Source organism: Nannobrachium achirus, assembly GCF_963921795.1.
Source record: "Nannobrachium achirus genome assembly, contig: SCAFFOLD_37, whole genome shotgun sequence".
Classification (NCBI taxonomy): Eukaryota; Metazoa; Chordata; class Actinopteri; order Myctophiformes; family Myctophidae; genus Nannobrachium; species Nannobrachium achirus.
The window spans coordinates 132632-143276 of NW_027664585.1; positions in this window are offsets into that span (position 1 = coordinate 132632).

Genomic DNA, 10645 nt, shown 5'->3' on the forward strand with positions numbered 1-10645 from the left:
ACATTAACGCATAGTTCACGCATAGTATGTTTTGTGTATTGTAATGGTATACCTCAAGTAAAAGAATAGTGCAATTCAAGTGCACTGCAAGTAAAAGAGTAGTGTTCATTAAATTCACACATAGTATGTTTTGAGTATATAACTGGTTGTTTTGAGTATATAAATGGTATACTTCAAGTTTAAAAGTAGTGCAGTTCAAGTGTATGACCATAGTATACTTCAAGTAAAAGAAGAGTGCAGAAAGAGAGAGAAACCAGGTGCTCGTCAGAGGATATAATAGTAAAACCGAGTATAATGCCTCATTCACACTACAGATATATAGTTGAACGTTTTGCTTGGTAATTCAATGTAATCTCAATGGAAACCAGCTTTAAAGGCTGGATTCCAAGGACAGCCGATATGCCCAGCCTTTAAAGCTGGTTTCCATTGAGATTACATTGAATTACCAAGCAAAACGTTCAACTATATATCTGTAGTGTGAATGAGGCATAATGGTGCTCTTGGATCGACGGGATCAAGTCATCAAAAAAAGAAAAAAGTGATCCAGGCACTCAGCTTTATTTAAGCTGTGTGTTAAAAACCGACATGTTTCGACCATGAACTGGTCATCATCAGGGCGTGTAGTACTACTGCAAGTAAAAGAGTAGTGTACATTAAATTCACACATAGTATGTTTTGAGTATATAAATGGTATACCTCGACTATGGAAAGTGCAGTTCAAATATAAACGTAGTATAGTAAGAAAGGGAAGGGAAAGGCCAAGAAGAAGGGAAAGAAGGACAAGAAGGCCCCAACACGCACCAGAGGTAATTAATTGTAGAGCTTTAAAATTTGTTTTTATGGCAAATAGTAAAATATTATGCCTGTAGAGCAGGGGTCTTCAACAGGGGGTCCGGGACCCCCAGGGGGTCCTCAGAGATACTACAGGGGGTCCTCCAAATCTTTGTGTGATAGAAACCTTTTTTCTTTTATATTGACCACTTGAACCCTAGTGTCCAAATTTGCAGAACCTTTGCCAAAAATAGCAGATCTACAAGCTGTGCAAGTCGTTGTGAGCTTGAAGATCGTCAAAGAGCTTTGGTGTAGAGGGGGAAAAGAGCAGACCAAGTACAGAGTGAAATGTCAAGTTTAATAAGTTAAGGTTTATTCAGTTCAAGAATCCAAAATGCACTGTGCCATCAAAAGATGAAACTACATGGAATCTGTGAAAAGGTTGTGGGTGTCCCTGCTTCATCTCTCTCTCTCATTTAAGGGGTCCTTGGCCTGAAAACGTTGAAGACCCCTGCTGTAGATGGCTCAAGCCCTAAATGTTCCCTAGTCTGTTTCTTGGCCCTATTCTCCTAACTGAAATACAATCTCGTTACAATATTTTGAGTTAATTGATCATCCCTGAAAGTTGGCACTGGCAATATATTGTGTGGCTGTTTGTCACAGTGGCTGATGTCAAGTTTTTCTCCAATGTCCTTAGTCCGTGACCCACAAGAAGCGATCGACAGATACGAGCGGGTGCTCCGGGCCTCATTATCCGTAGCCGGTGCGTGGGGGGGCAACATAAATAATGTATTTATCTTGCCATTTGAACCATCCAGTTGCCAATAGAATGTATAGAATAGAACGATGAGACACTTATGTAGCTAAAAGCCTGAGCTAAAGTCCTATGCTAAGTCCTATGCTAGTGCTTACCTGGCTGAGACCCTAACTAAAACCTACTGTTGTTTCAGCCACCAAAAAGGAAGGAGAACAGGCTCGTGTGGTGCACCTTCCCTGGGTGTCATAAGCTCATCAAGGAGATAAAGGAGCACCTCCTTAACACCCACATGATTGCCAACGATGAGGAGCGTAGGCTCTACCTGCAGATGTCTCGGGGCCGCCTGGGCATTGACACGGACCCGTGTCCTGCTTGCGAAAGAAAAAGTTGCAAAACTGCCAAGGCACATTAGAGATGTCCACGGCAAGAACGAGGGGGACCGAAGAGCCGACGAGCTCCTGCATGAGGCCGGTTGGGCTCACATACGGAAAAAAATGGCCGAACTGAGGGCCCAGAACCCTCCTCTGGTGACCACGGTAGACGTGGACAACTACCAGCCAGAATACCGGCCACCGTACCGGCCACCGTCGCTGACCCTAGCTGGCACCCCACACCAGTCACCAGTCCTTTGGCAGAGAGGCCTGCCATCGCCCCTGCCTCTGTCGCTGGGAAGAGACAGTGCCGTGTCCCCGAGCAAGAGGTATTCTATATTCACCTGTCTGTGTGTTTGTCTGTCTATCCAACCGCTTATCTGTAGCCGGTGCGCAGGGACAACAGAAATAATGTATTTCTCTTGCCATTTGAACCGTCCAGTTGCCCCTACCGCTTATCTGTAGCCGGTGCGCGGGGACAACAGAAATCATTTATTTCTCTTGCCATTTGAACCGTCCAGTTGCCCCTAGAATGTATTTGGGTTTGACACAGACCAATCTCTCTACAGCCGAGCGTGGAGGATCCAGAGGTCCCGATCAACTCCGACGAGATGGAGTTCGGGGACGAACCGGATCCAGAGGTCCCGATCACCTCCGACGAGATGGAGTTTGGGGACGAACCGGACCTCCCCATCAATCTCTCTCTACAGCCAAGCCCTACGGTGCCGGTAGTAATATCGGTACCGGATCCGTTTGATGGCGGGGAATTGGCGGGGGAAGTGGAGGTGGCGGAAGATGAACATCCTGCTGTACCAGTAAGCACCCAGAAAGAGGCCAGCGGCAAGGTCTTTGCCACTCCATTATCTCATTCGTGTGATCAATACTTGGTTTCTTATATTTCTTCTATGTATTTGACAGGTGCGACAGCCAAGAGTGAACCTCGAGAGGCCGCCACTCAATTCACTGAGTTTGGGGACCGGGAAGGGAAACATGATGCGCTTCATTAAGTTTTCTCCCGGCATGAGTAAGTATGGCAAATGGAGTGTCCGATTTGCAATGTAACATGACATAACATACTGTTTGAGCTTGCTGCTCCAGGCAACACTATTAACATATGATGTATCTTTTACAGCCAAATACCTTGACGACTTTGCCCACCAGGAACTGGGCCTTGACATGTCCGATGTTGCCTCTGGCAACATACAAACAAAAGTGAGCAGGGTCAAGTCGTTCCTACAGTTTATGGCCCACAATGCCCCCCGGCTCAGCGAGTGGGGGTTTGTGGACAATAAAGAACGCATCAAAGTGTGAGTAATGTTGTACCATCCGGATGTGGTGTGCGTGCAAGAGAGAGTGATGGTTGAAGACATGCATTAACACATTTAACTCTCCTAAACAGCTGGGTCTTCAAGGTAGTCAAGGTCCAGTTCGAGAAGACGCCGAACACGCTGGAACACTACCTGCTGAACGTAAGGACTTTCCTTAAGTTCATGCGGGACTCCCCCCCACCCCACTGCCGGGTCTCCGTGGCCAAGATGATGAACTTGATCTCCTATATGGACCGCCTGATAAAAACAAATAGGCCCAACAAGGTCAGGCGGGCCCATGAGGTCAAAAAAAAGAAGAGGGAGCTAATCCACAAGGCAGCTGACCTCCAGACCTTCCTCCGGACCTGCAAGGTCAAAATACCAGAGGTGTTGGGTAAGTCAATATCGCAATTTGACAGTTGCTCTCAACATCACAGGGAACGTATTCAATAATGACCCATGTGGTGATCTGTGCTTCTGTTTACAGCATTGATCGAAGACAAGGAGGGGAGTGGGTTCACAAACAATAAAAAGGCTGCCTTCAACGGCTACCTGTGCCTTTACATGGCATGCAACTTCGGGCACCGCAACCAGGTGCACTCAAGACTGACGGAGAAAATGGTCAGGGAGGCACATGGCGATGACGCCAAGGGCTACATCGTCGAGGCAAGTAACCACTTTGACTGTCCAATGTAATGATATTGCCAATTGGACGTTTAAAACATCCAATTGGCAATATCATTACATTATATTGCCAATTGGACGTAACGTCCAATTGAAGGGAAAATAAGAAGGGAGGTCGGATGTCTTCGCCCTGAAAAAGCCCGGCAAGGTGCGGCCAGTCCCCTGTGTCTGGGGATTTCGAGCGATGGGCGTCCCTGGAAGTGCAGGGTGTTGGTGTAGAGAATTTCGCAAACAACAAGGTCAGCAATTCCTGGATCAGGGACCCCGCCTCGGTGGGGTTCCAGCCAGGACTGCAAATTGCTGCTCTCCATTTGTGCGCGAATGTCTACCCAACTAGGGAGTCGATTCGGAGGGGACGTTCAAAGGTTGGGGCGGACTGCCGACACTGCGGAGACGAGCTCGAAACCGCCGTGCATATTCTCTGTAGGTGCCCAGCGGTCTCGGTCAGTCGGTTACAGCGGCACAATGAGATATCTAAGCACCTGGATAGCCGGATTTTGGCGGAAGGGAGTTATGCGAGTAGACTGTTGGCATTGCCCTTTGACATGTCAATTCCAAATTGTTGTGAACAACTTGCTTGGCATCCCAACTCAACAGTTCATTTTGGCATAGACTTGGTAAATGGTCAGTGCAAAGTTGACAAGTTAAAAAAAAAAAAAAATCTTTAAAACCCATTTTAGATCTGCTATTTTTGAAAAATCATATAATGTTTTTCAGGCAAAGAAGCAGAGGAAGGCCCCTGGACCGGTGGCCTGCCCCTTCCCCGACTGTGACAAACATCGCAGTGATATTGGAATGCATTTTGAAAGGACACACCATCTAAAGAACAAGGGTGAAATCCAAATATTCCTCAAACTGGCCAGGGGTCGAATTTTTATCGATCGCCACCCCTGCCCCATTCCTGGGTGCAAACAAACAAAAGATAAAAAAACTCAAAAGGCACCTGGAGGCCCACGCCAGGTGGGATGCTCCTAGAGACCCAGCAGCCCAGGCCTGGCGACTCAAGAGCCTCCTTCATCTGGCCACCTGGCAGGTGGTGAAATCTCAGCTAGCTGAGCAGCGGGCCTCTGGGCCGAAGGTCCCCTTGGCCACAAATTTTGACCTGGAGGAGGGGGTCACAGCTGAGCCCACGGCAGAGGGCTCAGCTGGGATTGTGACGGCAGGTCAGGAGGAAAACTCCGCCAATACCCCCGAATCACCCCAGTCCTCATCAGCCGGGGTCCTTGCGAGAACTGTGTACGACTGAGGCGCAGGTTGGCAAGGGCCCGGGGTGATGTGGAAGAGTTCGAAGAGGAATTGAGGAAGGCCCAGGAGGGAACGGCCAAATGGAAGGCCCTTTTTGAAATGGCCATAAATGCCGACTCTGGAGAAAAGAAGGTCCTGTACCTTGGAGATGGAGAACACGGTCGTGAACACGGTGGAGGCTGATCTTCAGGTTGTGGAGAAGGAGAACACGGTCGGGGAGATGGAGAACACGGTCGGGGACAAGGAGAACACGGTTGTGGAGATGGAGAACATGGTCGGCGACAGCAAGGGATACCCCAAAAAAGAGACAGGTCTGTCTGTCTGTCTGTCTGACTGTTTGTACTCATCTGTGTGTGTGTGTGTGTGTGTGTGTGTGTGTGTGTGTGTGTGTGTGTGTGTGCGTGCGTGCGTGCGTGCGTGCGTGCGTGCGTGCGTGTCCATCTGACTTTATGATTGTCTGACTGCCTTTGTTTAATTTGGCCAGGCGGAGAGTCACCACCACGCTGGGGAACCAAAGAAAAGGTGACACGAAGAGGTCTGTATTCATCTGTGTGTGTGTGTTTGTGTGTGCACGCGTGCGCGCGCATGTGTGCGTGCGTGTGTCCAGCTGACTGTATGATTGTCTGACTGCCTTTCTTTAATCTTTACAGCTGGAGAGACACCACCGCCACTCCAGTGTTGAAGTTAAGAAGCAGACCAAAGGAGGGCGAGCTGCTGAAGAGCTCTGTATTCATCTCTGTGTGTGTGTGTGTGTGTATGTGTGTGTGTGTGCGTGCGTGTGTGTGTGTCCATCTGACTTTATGATTGTCTGACTGCCCTTGTTTAATCTTGCCAGGCGGAGAGTCACCACCACGCTGGGGAACCGGGAAAAAGGCGACACGAAGAGGTCTGTATTCATCTGTACGTGTGTTTTTTTGTGCACGTGTGCGCGCGTGTGTGTGTATGTGCGTGCGCGCGTGTCTGTGTCCATCTGACTGTATGATTGTCTGACTGCCTTTCTTTAATCTTTCCAGCTGGAGAGACACCACCGCCACTCCAGTATTGGAAAACTGAAGAAGCAGGGCAAGACCACTGGAGGAAGAGCTGCTGAAGAGGTCTGTATTCATCTGTGTGTGTGTGTGTGTGTGTGTGTGTGTGTGTGTGTGTGTGTGTGTGTGTGTGTGTGTGTGTGTGTGTGCGTGCGTGCGTGCGTGTGTCCATCTGACCTCTTGTTTTCTGACGGTCTTTGTTTAATCTCGCAGGTGGAGCATTCAACCCAATTTTGCAACCCCTCCACCCCCCTCGACGATGTCGCAAAGGTATTTAAGGAAATATAACCTGTGTTTGGCATAATGTTGAGAAATTTATGTAGCACTGACTGTTGTCATCACTCCCAGGCGGGATAATAAAGGTATCTATCCATCTCTCTATCTAGGAGAATTCCACGGAGGTGGACTTCATCTCCAAGGCGGACATAGAGGTGATTTATTTTGTCACTAATGGAAATACAAAACTTATATTTGGTCTGATGGGATGTATGACTAATGAGATTTATGTTTAATCTTTTCAGCTGGGGCCTCCGTCACCGCTTACCTCCACCCCCTGCCACTAACCTCCACCCACTACTCATCAGGCTGTCGCTCCAATCCATTTCCCCTCCACCACCATAGATGACCTCTCCAGCTCGGCGACAGAAGACGACCTCTTCAACGACCCGAAGGTGAGCCAAGAGGTACTTTTCTCTGTAGAGCACTTTGAGCTGCATTTCATGTCATGAAGGTTCTAGACAAATATAATATGTTATTATTATTAATAATACTTCATATATGTCTGTTCCAGTTCTCACCTGGGCCATCAAACACACCTGAGGCCACCCCCCCCCCCCCAGGCCCCGAATACCCCAAGCGCGGGACACCGCAGCTGCAGTCGCCACCCCCCCCCCCCCCATACAGCTCAATAATTATCTTTTTCAACATCAGGTGCGTCGCTTCTCCGCCACTCACCATTGTGCCAGCAGGACCTGTTGAGTGAACAACAAGCTCGGTAAGTGATTGATTCCTGATGTGTTATGCTACTGTAGCCAGCGTAGTTTTATCACATTCATTTGATTTCAAGATTTATGTATTAGAATTATTTCCTTCAAAATGAAAGATTTGTAGACTAGAAGATGAGCTGAAATGAATTGAAATTGAATCTGTTTCATGTAAGATAACCCAAGTGGAAAGTTGAGATGAAATGAATTGAAATTGAATCTATTTTTATGTAAGATAACCCAAGTGGAAACTTGAGCTGAAATGAATTGAAAATGGAGTTTCGTGTTGCAAGTAATGTATCAAACAGTATACCATTCGGCATAATTAAAGGGGCGATATAATGGACAAATGTTGTCAAATTTTACATTGCATTGCATTTTGGCAAAGATTTGGTTTGCTCTACCCACACGTTTGGCTGTGTAGCTCATGCCTCGAATGTCCAATGCGTACAAGTCGTACCTCGTTGTAAAGATGACAAACTAGTTCTAACAAGAACTAAGCCACAGTGTCTAGTAACCGAAATGAACTCTGATTTTGTTATTAGTATTACTTTAACTTTGGCACTGACTTTTCCTTTAAAATCAGTAAGTGCTACTTGTTGGGGTAATTTTTATTGACACATAACTAGCACATAACAGGAAGGCTTGATGTAAACAAACTCAGATTAACAGTCATGATTTTTCATTCATAAGTGCTTCCCTTTGGGGTTGTCTTGGTTCTGTGAGCTCATCTTTTAGACTTGGCAAACTAGCAATGTTCACACTGTTATTAGCCTACTTTATTACTAACTTTTCCTTTAAATTCAGTAAGGGCAAAAACAGAACTAATCTCTTGTAACAATGGGTGGTACTCAGGTATCTGTGGTAAAATGGATGGGGGTAAAAGCACTAGTAAACCAATCAAATGCAAATGTCTTGAATGTAATGTGATGGTGGGCAAGTACCACATACTGACCCTATTTAAGGTGTTCAATTCTTGGCAGTCATAGCACACCTAATACTTGAAGGAGGACATAGGCACATTGGGTAAGAGGACATTCTTGGGAAAGTAGAATTATTTAAGGTTCATGGAAGGTTGGTGGAAGCAAACAAACCCAGATCACCCCAAATGGAGTCATTCTTGATGATAAATAAAATTAATAATAATGGGTAACAATAGTTAAGCCGTACACGATAGGGAGTTCCAATAGAAAAATATAAGCCTTGTGTACAATATAGGCTCGAAGTACACGCGAGCGTACACGCCCCCATAGTTATAATGGGGCGTGTACGCTTGCAACTGGGTGTCGTGTACGGCACCTGTGCCGACTACAATTTCCCAATGGAGGGCAGCAGAGAGCCATTTGTTGAGATCTAATAGGCCCATCCACATGTTTTACAGATCTAATTGGCCCATCCACATGATTTGTAGATCTAATTCCATCAGCAGTTCCATACCATGATTTGTAGCTCTAAATCCATCACCTGTCACATCCACATGATTTGTAGATCTAATTCTAAAACCAGTCACATCCACATGATTTGTAGATCTAATTCTAAAACCAGTCACATCCACATGATTTGTAGATCTAAACCATACCACAATTTGTAGCTCTAAATCTATCACCTGTCACATCCACATGATTTGTAGATCTAATTCTAAAACTAGTCGCATCCCCATGATTTGTAGATCTAATTCCATCGGCAGTTCCATACCATAATTTGTAGCTCTAAATCCATCACCTGTCACATCCACATGATTTGCAGATCTAATTCTAAAACCAGTCACATCCACATGATTTGTAGATCTAATTCTAAAACCATTCACATCCCCATGATTTGTAGATCTAATTCCATCGGCAGTTCCATACCATAATTTGTAGCTCTAAATCCATCACCTGTCACATCCACATGATTTGTAGATCTAATTCTAAAACCAGTCACATCCACATGATTTGTAGATCTAATTCTAAAACCATTCACATCCATATGATTTGTAGATCTAATCCATACCATAATTTGTAGCTCTAAATCTATCACCTGTCACATCCACATGATTTGTAGATCTAATTCTAAAACTAGTCGCATCCCCATGATTTGTAGATCTAATTCCATCGGCAGTTCCATACCATAATTTGTAGCTCTAAATCTATCACCTGTCACATCCACATGATTTGTAGATCTAATTCTAAAACCATTCGCATCCACATGATTTGTAGATCTAAATCCAACGGCAGTTCCATACCATAATTTGTAGCCCTAAATCCATCACTTGTCACATCCACATGATTTGTAGATCTAATTCTCAAACCAGTCACATCCACATGATTTGTAGATCTAATTTTAAAACCATTCCAATCCTCATGATTTGTAGATCTAATCCATACCATAATTTGTAGCTCTAAATCTATCACCTTTCACATCCACATGATTTGTAGATCTAATTCTAAAACTAGTCGCATCCCCATGATTTGTAAATCTAATTCCATCGGCAGTTCCATACCATAACTTGTAGCTCTAAATCTATCACCTGTCACAAAGGCTCTGGTGGGCTGTTTTGGGCTCTGGTGGGCTGTGCTGGGCTCTGGTAGGCTATACAGGGCAGTACTGTAGTATAGCCTAGACATGTTCATGTAAAACTATTGGCCGTGTACACTAAGGCATGTAGAAACTAGGGCCCGTGTACACAGTGGATAATCCCATCAACGAGGAGCTACAGGACTGGCGGGAGCCTTGAGCAGCCCGGTGGAGACTGCTGGAGTCTGGTGCAGTCCTGTGCACCCTGGTCTGGCCTATAACAGCCGGATCCAGCCTACTGTAGGCTAGTGAAGCCATCTAAGCTCTCCACTTCCCTAATCTATTCTCCCACTGTGCTGGACTTGGATGTGCTGGGCTGTGCTGGACTCTATCAGGCTCTGGTGGGCTGTTTTGGGCTCTGGTGGGCTGTGCTGGGCTCTGGAAGGCTATACAGGGCAGTACTGTAGTATAGCCTAGGCATGTTCATGTAAAACTATTGGCTGTGTACACTAAGGCATGTAGAAACTAGGGCCCGTGTACACAGTGGATAATCCCATCAACGAGGAGCTACAGGACTGGCGGGAGCCTTGAGCAGCCCGGTGGAGACTGCTGGAGTCTGGTGCAGTCCTGTCTACCATGGTCTGGCCTATTCAAGCCGGATCTGGCCTGTAATGGCCTGGTGTAGCCATCTAACTACCCCCCTTCCCTCGCCTATACTCCTACTGGGCAGGACTGGGCTTGACTTAGGTTTGCTGGACTCTATTGGGCTCTGGTGGGCTGTATTGGGCTCTGGTGGGCTGTGCTGGGCTGTGCTGGGCTATACGAGGCAGAACAGTACTAAAGCCCAGACATGTTCATGTAAAACTATTGGCCGTGTACACAAAGGCATGTAGAAACTATGGCCCGTGTACACAGTGGCTTTTTCCTTGACCTTTCGAGTTAGGAGTGTCGTAGAGACACGAGACCGGGTTTGTTGGATTCAGCGTCAAAAAGTAAGTCAGAA